The 9,169-nt window shown below is 40.1% G+C and overlaps 1 protein-coding gene across 1 annotated transcript in view; it reads right to left on the reverse strand.

The window, feature by feature from the left end:
* CFAP58 (cilia and flagella associated protein 58) overlaps positions 1-9,169 on the reverse strand; it is a 104,230-nt gene that overhangs the window by 63,640 nt on the left and 31,421 nt on the right. The window lies entirely within an intron of this gene.

Genomic DNA, 9,169 nt, shown 5'->3' on the forward strand with positions numbered 1-9,169 from the left:
GGTGCCTGTGGCTCAAGGAGTCGGGCGCCAGCCCCATAAACCGGGGATGGCAGGTTCAAGCCCAGCCCTGGCCAATATTGCAAAAAAAAAAAAAAATGCATTCTACCCAATGGCTCACACCTACAACTCCAGCACTCTGGCAGGCCAACCGGAAAGATCCATTAAGTTCATTCCACTCAGGGGTTCAAGACCCCCCTGAGCCAGAGGGAGACCATCTCTACTAAAAATAGAAAACAAACGATTACCCCGGTGTTGTGGCTGAGGCCTATAGCCCCAGCTACTCAGGAGGCTAAGGCAAGAAGTTCTCTTGACCCTAGAGTTTGAGGTTGCTGTGAGCTATAACACCATAGCACTCTACCCAAGGTGACAGAGTCAGACTCTGTCTCTTAAAAAAAAAAAAATGCATCCTAGGCCACCATCATGGCTTATGCCTGTAATCCTAGTATTTTGGAAGGTTAGAGCAGGAGGATCCCTTGAGTCTAGGAGTTTGAGACCAGCCTGAGCAACATAGCAAGACTCAAGCTCTACAAAAAAATAATAAAACTTAGGCTGGTATGGTGATTCACACCTGTAGACCCAGCTAATCAGGAGACTGAGGCAGGAGGATCACTTGAGCCCAGGAGTCTGAGGTTATAATTGAGCTATGATGACACCACTGCACTCTAGCCTGGGCAACAGAGTGAGACTGTCTCAAAACAAAAGGTTCTAGTATGAATGACATACTTCCAGGAAAGATGAGGTACAAGAATTATCACCACCCTTTTGAACTATGAAAAACCAAAGCCTGAAATCCCACTGTAAGCCGATACCTCTCCAGAGGCCATCCATACAGTAGAAATTACATAATCCTGATGTTCAGCTGCAAAGTCTACAGAAATCAACGTTTTTAAAGACGAAATTCTTTAAAAACTTCTTAGGAAGAAAAAGTTTAGCGAGGAAAACGGATTAAAGAAATGAAACGAAGGTGTAAGTAACAGCTAGAACACAGAAGGAAAAAAATCTTTAAAAGGTTTCACTGCGTTTGCACGGAATTCTCTTAATTAATAATCACAATTGAAGGATACAGGAACAGCAGTGTGACAGAGCATGGAGGGAGGGGGACATACTTCGTATAACATGGCCGTGGAAGGTTCCTCTGAGGAAGTGGTACTTTACCTAAAACCCTGAAGGTAGAAGAGGACCTCTTAGACTTCTGCCACCCCAATAGTCGTCATGATTCGGATGCGGACTACTTGTGAGCAGCACGTTCTCAAATCATTGTGCTCAAAGAATCCTTTCCTTTCATTTGTGGAATTACTGTTTCAGAAAATACACTCGGAGAAGCCATGTTCTATGCTTTCCCATCAGAGTTAATAACGGCTAGTGTTTAAAATATTTATCCTTTATATCTTTTAAAAAGTATCTTTCAGAATGGTGGGATCACACCTAGGGTGTATCATGCAAAGGTACTTGTTGGATTTATTAAGTATAGAGTATAAATGTCTTAACACAATAATTAAGTAAACGAGATGAGGTTTATGTTAACCAGTGTGGTATAAACACTCCTAATTGTGTATGAAATCAGCACATTGTACCCCATACACGCATTAATGTATACATGATCTATCCATTTATGATTTTAAAAAAATAAAATAAAATAAATAAAGTTCCTTTCAGAAATTTTCCTATAGATATTTAAGAAGGAATGAGAGAAAATTTTAGTAAATGCCTTTCAATGTATGTAATTTTATATTGCTTTTTTCTTATTGGATCAATTGATTTGATATAATTAGCACTATGTATTTTTTTCCTTTTAAAAACATTTAATTTCTTTATACATAATCTTTTAATGTACTTTTTTAAAATAAATTTATAAATGTAAAATACACACTTACTTTCTTTTCCTTATTTACTGGGCTTTCCTTTTCCCTTCAGCCCACACCAACCCCTCATCTACACACAACGAGGTTCACAATCTGGTATGTGCCCATCCATATTTTTCTTTGAATTCTGCATATTCTGCTCAGGTCAATAAACCTAATAATAACAGCTAATATTCACCAGGTACTATCTATGTACTGGACATTTAACATGTATCAACTCCTTTAATCTTCACCAAAATCCCATAAAATGTACACTATGATCACCCCAAGTTTACCAAGGAGGAAACTGAGGTCAAAAGAAGAAATATTCACAAAGTTATTCAACTAGTAATATACAGACACAGAGACTTATTTTCCTGTTTTTTGTTTTGCTTTGGGGGTTTTATTTCTATGTTTCAGCCAAATGGTATCTTATTATATATACTTTTATGCACTTTGCATTTGATCACTCCGTAATACCTCGTGGAAATCATCGAGAAAGCTCTAATCTGTTCTCCCTAAAGGCTGCACAACATCCTACAGTGTGGGTGCACCATCACACACCTGACTCTTCCCCTCAGATGGGAATTAACTTTGCCTCCACTCTTTGCGCCACTCTGGACCACGCTGCAGTATACTGTGTGCACTTGTACTTTTATTTCTGTGGGATGGATTCCCAGGAGTGGAATAGCTGCCTCAAAAGACACATATATTTTTAACTTTAATAGATATTGCTAGATTGCTTTGCAAAGTGGCTGTAACACTTTACATTTCCACCCTGCCAGTAATAGTTTTCTTAATAGAAAACTATCCTTGCAGTTTCATGATAAACCCTCCTGTTCATACTGGTTGATTCTCTTAATGTACATTGAATTTGGTTTGCTCGAATTTCATTTAGGATTCTGCATTCATTTTCCTAAGTGATCTATGGCTATAGCTTTCTTTTTCGTTCTATTTTAACATCAAGGTTCCTGTTAGTTTCATAAATTGAACTGAGTACCTTTCTGTTCACTCATTCATTCACTCACCCACTTATTCTTTCATTCAATGAACATTGTACCGAGGAACTCTTCCTGGCAGGCACTGTAAAAACACGAGTGATGGAAAGAAGAGGGCACACATTCCCTGCCCTCAGGTTCACCTCTAGTGAGTGACCCACCAAAGAAGGGATAATTAAGGAAAAGATGCCAGGAAACGGAGATACGCACAATGTGTTATAGGAGAATCGAAGACTGAATTTCTGAGGATGGACCTCTGCATCTTCCCCAAGCAATTGATATTAGAGATTTGCATAATTTGTGGGGACTGCTGCTTCTTTCTTAGTCAACTATACCAATCAAGGGCTCACCTTGGACCCCAGAATCTCTGCCAGGCCTGGAATCTTTCTGCATTACCACTGTAGAAGGCACGAGTTATATCAGTAAAGCAATGCCTATCAACATAATATAAAGTGCGTGTGTAATACTTTTGCAAAATTCACACACAAAAAATCACATGATGATAATTACCTAATTCTCAAAAGTTCAAAGGAACTCAATTCTAAATTTAGTAAGTGCTCTGTCAGTTTTGGAGCTAATTCTCTACTTTTTCAGTGGCTCCCATTGTGACTGATGTCCCAAAAGTAGATGGCCCCTAAAGTTACCATCTATGGGGAAAATGGAGAATTTGTGCCTAAATGTACTTTTCTTTATAAAACATTCACTATAAAATTTTACAAAGGGGTAGCCAACACGTAGAGAATATTTTGCAAATATCTTTTAAAATATGTATGGCAACTTTAGGGATGCCATGTACACTAATTTTTCTACTTCCCCTTGCATCAAACCTCAATGCATATATTTTCAAAAGAATTATGTATTTCAACCAATTCTTAAAATGCATGCAACTAGAATTGTACACACCATTTTTATAGGTTTAATGGTTGTTTCATTATTAGCGTTATCAATAAGGATAACACAGTAAGGATATATAAAACTCAGTGATGGCTGGCATTGATGGTTCGTTAGGACTTAGAAAGAGGAAGATTAGAAAATCAAAGACAAGGTGGTCCGGGGAAAAGGCATTGTGGATAGATCTGAAACGAAAAGAAATACTCTTCCTTCTTCCCTCATGTCTTTGATCCACATCTTTGCAATCCTTTACAGTGAGTAGTTTTCAAGGCCTTTTAAGATATCCATACTGGTAGTTCACATGGTTAAGTTAGGAATAAATATGAAACTGAAATAAGATGCCCATCGCTGAATCTGTTTTCTGTTTGCTTTTTTATTTAAGAAAAGGCACACTACTTTAGCCTAAAACTTAGCCTTTCTATAAATAAGATATCACCCTCCCTGGCAGCAGTGAAATGAATGAATTGAAAATACTTTGAACAGCATCATCAGCATTCAAAATATCAAGCAGCACATCAGAGAAAAGAAAAGAAATGTTTGTTCAATCACTTTGAGAGAAGTTATAACAAGAATAATCCTTTGTACAGACAGAATAATGCTCCAGAGAAAGGATGAAGCTGAGGGCATTTGGGGTTTTTTTTTTTTTTTTAGTATCTAACCAGTAGAGTCCATCTTTCTGCACACAACATTACATACTTTATCCTGAATTCTTGAATCTGGGAGTAATAAGACCCCGTCATGATAGCAAGAAGATCAAAAGAATTGAAGTTAAATGACAACAAAAAATAACAAGCATTGAAACTAGGAGACAAGGACAATTTACAAAGCAATTTCTTTCTAAGCATTGGGACTCCATTAATTTTGATGGAAATCATTCACACCAATGTCAGGCAGAAGTTCAAATCCTGAAAATTCATAAAATATATGGAGTGTTAAGTAGGAGCAAAACCTCCTGTCAGCAAACTGCTGTCCCCCGTGAAAAGGGGCATGTCAGAGACACAGGATGCCAGCTGTGGAGCTGGAGCTTGCTTAATTGATTACACTCTCAGATACTTCCAATCAACTCGTGAGATAGATCACATCGATTATACAAAGTTTTATTACAGCCAGAGGGTGGGAGCTCCTAGCATTTGTAGTCCTGCTTCAGAAGAGCCCAGAAAATGCTTACGGTGCATGACAGGGAGAACAGTACCAGTGTATAGCCTACTCCTACCTTTTCTTTTCCTGTTAAAACAATCTGCCAATAGAAGTAAGAGTGAGGTAAAAATCAGTAGCACGTACTGGAAAACTGCAGCATGGTCAAAACATCATATGGCCTGAGGCAGGATAAGAAAGTAGTTCATTGAATTTGGAACCCTTCAACGTACATCTGATGAAGTATCAATACAACAAACTTCTCAGATAAGTTTTTCTGCTCAATGTCAATGCTGACAATGCCTTTACCTTTGTAACGAAACTGAACAACCCTCTCTCTGAACACAGAAAACACCTAGACATATGCCCAGGCACGTGAAATTTTGAGTCTTCTTATTTTATCCCCTAATCTCAAATTAAGAATATACCTGTGATCTTTTTGCATAGCCTATTTCGTTATATTATAAATGGAGGGGGGGGCATAATGCTATCTACCTCAGAGACTTAGTATGAGCATTTAAGCAAGAGAATACACACTGTGCCACCATATAAATACTCAGAACACAGGGATTTAATTATTTAACAAACGTTAACAGATTACTATGCTAGGTTAGGTTATGTTATATAACAGTAGCACTTAAAACATTAATTTGATTTTTCTAGGAATCAAATCCTGTTCCCCAGGAAAGTAATGATACATTGTAGGCTTCTTTCATTATAACGCAAAAAGCTTGAATTTTGTCTATGTGTCCTTGACTTCTATCTCTAGGCTTCTGCCCAATTAAGGATGTTCTGAATAAAATTCAAATTAACATCAAAGAAACAGGAGTTTTATTTCATTATGAAGATATCTATCTAGTGGAAAATATTTCTTTAATCGACTTTTTGCTTTCTTTGCTTGCTTCTAAGCCCTTGAAAGCACATTATTATTCATTTCTTGGAAAGCCCAGAGAGCTTTGCTTGACACTATTATAGGCAAATGAGCAAAGAGCTTTTAAAAAGTGTTGGTAGAAATTTGTGGCAAAAGAATGCCTTTTTGTACATAAAATGTCTGGGAGGTGATGGTCAGAAGTTTACTATTTGGAATGAAAAAAGAGCTGTCCTAAGAGGAGGTTAGTACATAATGTGCAAAATGTTCAGCAGATTTATTTACTAACTAGAAACAGTTTTGCCTAGAACTTGTAAAAGTTCAGAAAGAGGTAAATATGGCAGACCACGTCTTATAATGCCATTGCTCCTCCTCTCAATTTATCCAAATAGTAAAATTTAGAGTGCTCAGGGGCAATGGTTTATGCCTTTAACCCTGGTGCTTTGGGAAGCCAAGGTAGGAAGGTCACTTCAGGCCAGGAGTGTGAATCCAGCTTGGGCAACAAAGTGAGATGTTGTCTCGGCAAAAAAAAAAAAAAAAAAAATTAATTAGCCAGGTATGGTAGGTGGCCTGTACCTATCGTCCCAGCTACTCAGGAGGCTAAGTCAGGAAGGCAGAAGGATTGCTTGAGCCCAGGAATTAGAGCTTTCAATAAGCTATGATCAATGCCTGCACTCTAGCTTAGGCAATAGAATGAAACCCTGCCTTAAAAAAAAAATAAATAAATAAAGTATGACAAAGAAAAGATCATGAAGACAGAGAGTGCTGAACCCCATTAGATTATCTTATGGTTCAACAAATATTCGTTTTCCCCTTGTCCCACCGTTTCATGGGAGGAGTATTCTATGTGTCAGGAAACTCAACATCCTTCCTAATATCTCTGAAAATTCTAGGAGGACTTACATTTCTCCTACTCATTCTGGCTCTGGTTTCCCGTGGCCATAGCATTCTGGACTCTCAGTGGCATCCTGTCTCCTCCACATACTATCCTTTTTTAGGATATGTTACCTCACACCCCATGTCTGCCCTCAAAGTGTAATCACTACTGCAGGGTTGATGACTATCACTGGAGGTCTGAGGAACTTAAACCCAAATATTGGGCCATGGGTGGTAGGTTATGCCTATGATCTTAGCACTTTGGGAGGCCAAGGCCAGAGGATCACTTAAGCCCAGGAATTTAAGATAAGTCCGGACAACATAGCAAGACCCCCAACTGTACAAAACAATTTTTAAAAGTAACCAGGCAAAGGACCAGGCAAAAGTAACCAGGCATGTACCTATAGTCCTAGCTACTCAGGAGGCTGAGGCAGGTATGTGGCTTGAACCCAAGAGTTCAAGACTGTAGTGAGCTATGATCATACCACTGCACTCCAGCTTAGGTGATGGAATGACTATCTCTTAAGAAAAAAAATCAAATATTGGACATTGACCTTTTCACCATTGCTGCCTCTGAGAACCCTTTACTGGTGGTCTCTCTGGAAGAGCCCAACCTCCTCCCTTGATGTAGATGCTATCTATTCTCCTCTCTCATCCTTCCCTTCTCCTCCCCACTTCCTGTCACCACCCTGTCTCCTTCCCAACTCCTGTCACTTTTCTTACATGACATTGTTTCACTCCAATTCACCTTTCATATCAATACAAGTATCAGGGTATTTTGATGAACCAAGACTGTTCTTCCCATTAGAGGAAACCTGGCACCAGGTTGTTACATGGGTACATTCTCTGAAGGTAGCCAAACCTTCTCTTTGCATTTTCTTTTGTTATGTGAAACTTTATGAAATCAATGACAGTCAGTTATTTTTTACTAACAAACATGGCTGTTTCAGAGGATTCAACCTAAAGATTTGCCATCAATGAATTTTCAGAGCCAGGCCTTTACCCAGGGCACCTGGAAGCCATTCTCTTTTCTGCCTCTAAGGAGTATTTTTTCCATAAAATTCACTAAGCTGGGGAAAAAAGGAAGATGGCCGATATAGGCAGCTTTCACCAGAGGCTACTGTCCAGAGGGAGAGATACTGGACAAAAGTGGACTCAGTGAAGCCAAAGGTGGGGAGCTGAGCTAAGAAAGAATAAACAAGTACACATTATCTCTGCTGAAGCAAGCAAGAAAAAGTGATCCAAGAAAACAAATTCCAAGTACAAAACCTATTGCCAAGAGGACAAGAGACCCCTCCTCCAAGCGGAAGGCTCACTGTGGGCTCTCTGGAAGTGCACAGGGAACAAAACACCCCCCATTTTACCCCACAGGAGAGAGCTGCTAAACACTAGGCCTTCTTTTCCAGGAAGGTCCCACTTGTGAGCCTAGGCATCATCCTGCCAGGCATAAAATTGAACAAACATTTTCCCCGCAATCCTGAACTCCCAGTCCACCTTTCCCCCCTTGCCTGGCAGTCTAAAGGTCTGTCCCTTGCAGATCCCAGAGTGTTTGGCAATTCCCTTAGAGGCCTGGGCATTGTGTGGGCTGCTGGAGAGCAGCATAGAAATCGTGACTCAAGTGGAAGCAGGGAGTGCGGGAAGAAAGGGATGTCGGGGAGAGAGGGAAGTGCAATGGTGCTTGAAAGTGGAGGCACTGACACCCCTGTTCTGACTTTGGCAGACATTTTCTCACTTGGTGGCTCACCAGAAGAGACCAGGGTACATCCCCTTGGGTTTGTAGGACAGAACTAACTGTGGATTTCTACTATCAGGCACTGGAGACTCTTTGAACTCTCCCTGTTGAGCAGTCATTGTACTGCCCAGGACAAGCTGGTTAGAACTCTCAACTTGGGTTGCCCACCCAGGGACACTCTGAGGTTGAACAGCAATTGTTTTGTAGTGAGAAAGGACTGATTCTCCTCCTCCAGCTATCGCTGGTGAGGGGCGGGAAGCCACAGTTGCTTGTATCACTCTCCAACTGAGATTTCAGCCTAATATTGTGATTCATTAGGATTGGGTAAAGGTTGGCTGACTTTAAGACAGAACCAGCTTGTGCTTTTCACCAAGCAGGTCCTTGAAGTCTCTGGCTGCAACTCTGAAAGAGACTGTTGTAAGGCTGGAGGGGAAAAGCCACAATCAGAAGCCACAGCTCACTGGTAAAGGGCTAGTTAATTCTACTTCCTGGAGTGCCCAATCCAATCTCACCCTACCAGTTTTATTTGCCAAATTGCAGAAAATACTCATGGGGCAGAACCAGAAGAACTATGGCAACATGAATTATCAGAGTAGATCAGCTCCCCCAAGGAATGACAAAGGAGATACAACAGAAGATGCCATTCATAGACAAACGGCTGAATTGTCAGAAATAGAATTTAGAATATGGATGGCAAATAAGATGAATAGAATGGAGGAAAGGGTGAAAATAGAAATCCAAAGAGTGGTTCAAAAGTTGTCTCAAGGCTCGGCGCCTGTGGCTCAAGCGGCTAAGGCGCCAGCCACATACACCTAAGGTGGCGGGTTCG

This window comes from Otolemur garnettii, unplaced genomic scaffold, assembly GCF_000181295.1.
Source record: "Otolemur garnettii isolate 467f Iridium unplaced genomic scaffold, OtoGar3 scaffold00021, whole genome shotgun sequence".
In the NCBI taxonomy this organism is placed as follows: Eukaryota; Metazoa; Chordata; class Mammalia; order Primates; family Galagidae; genus Otolemur; species Otolemur garnettii.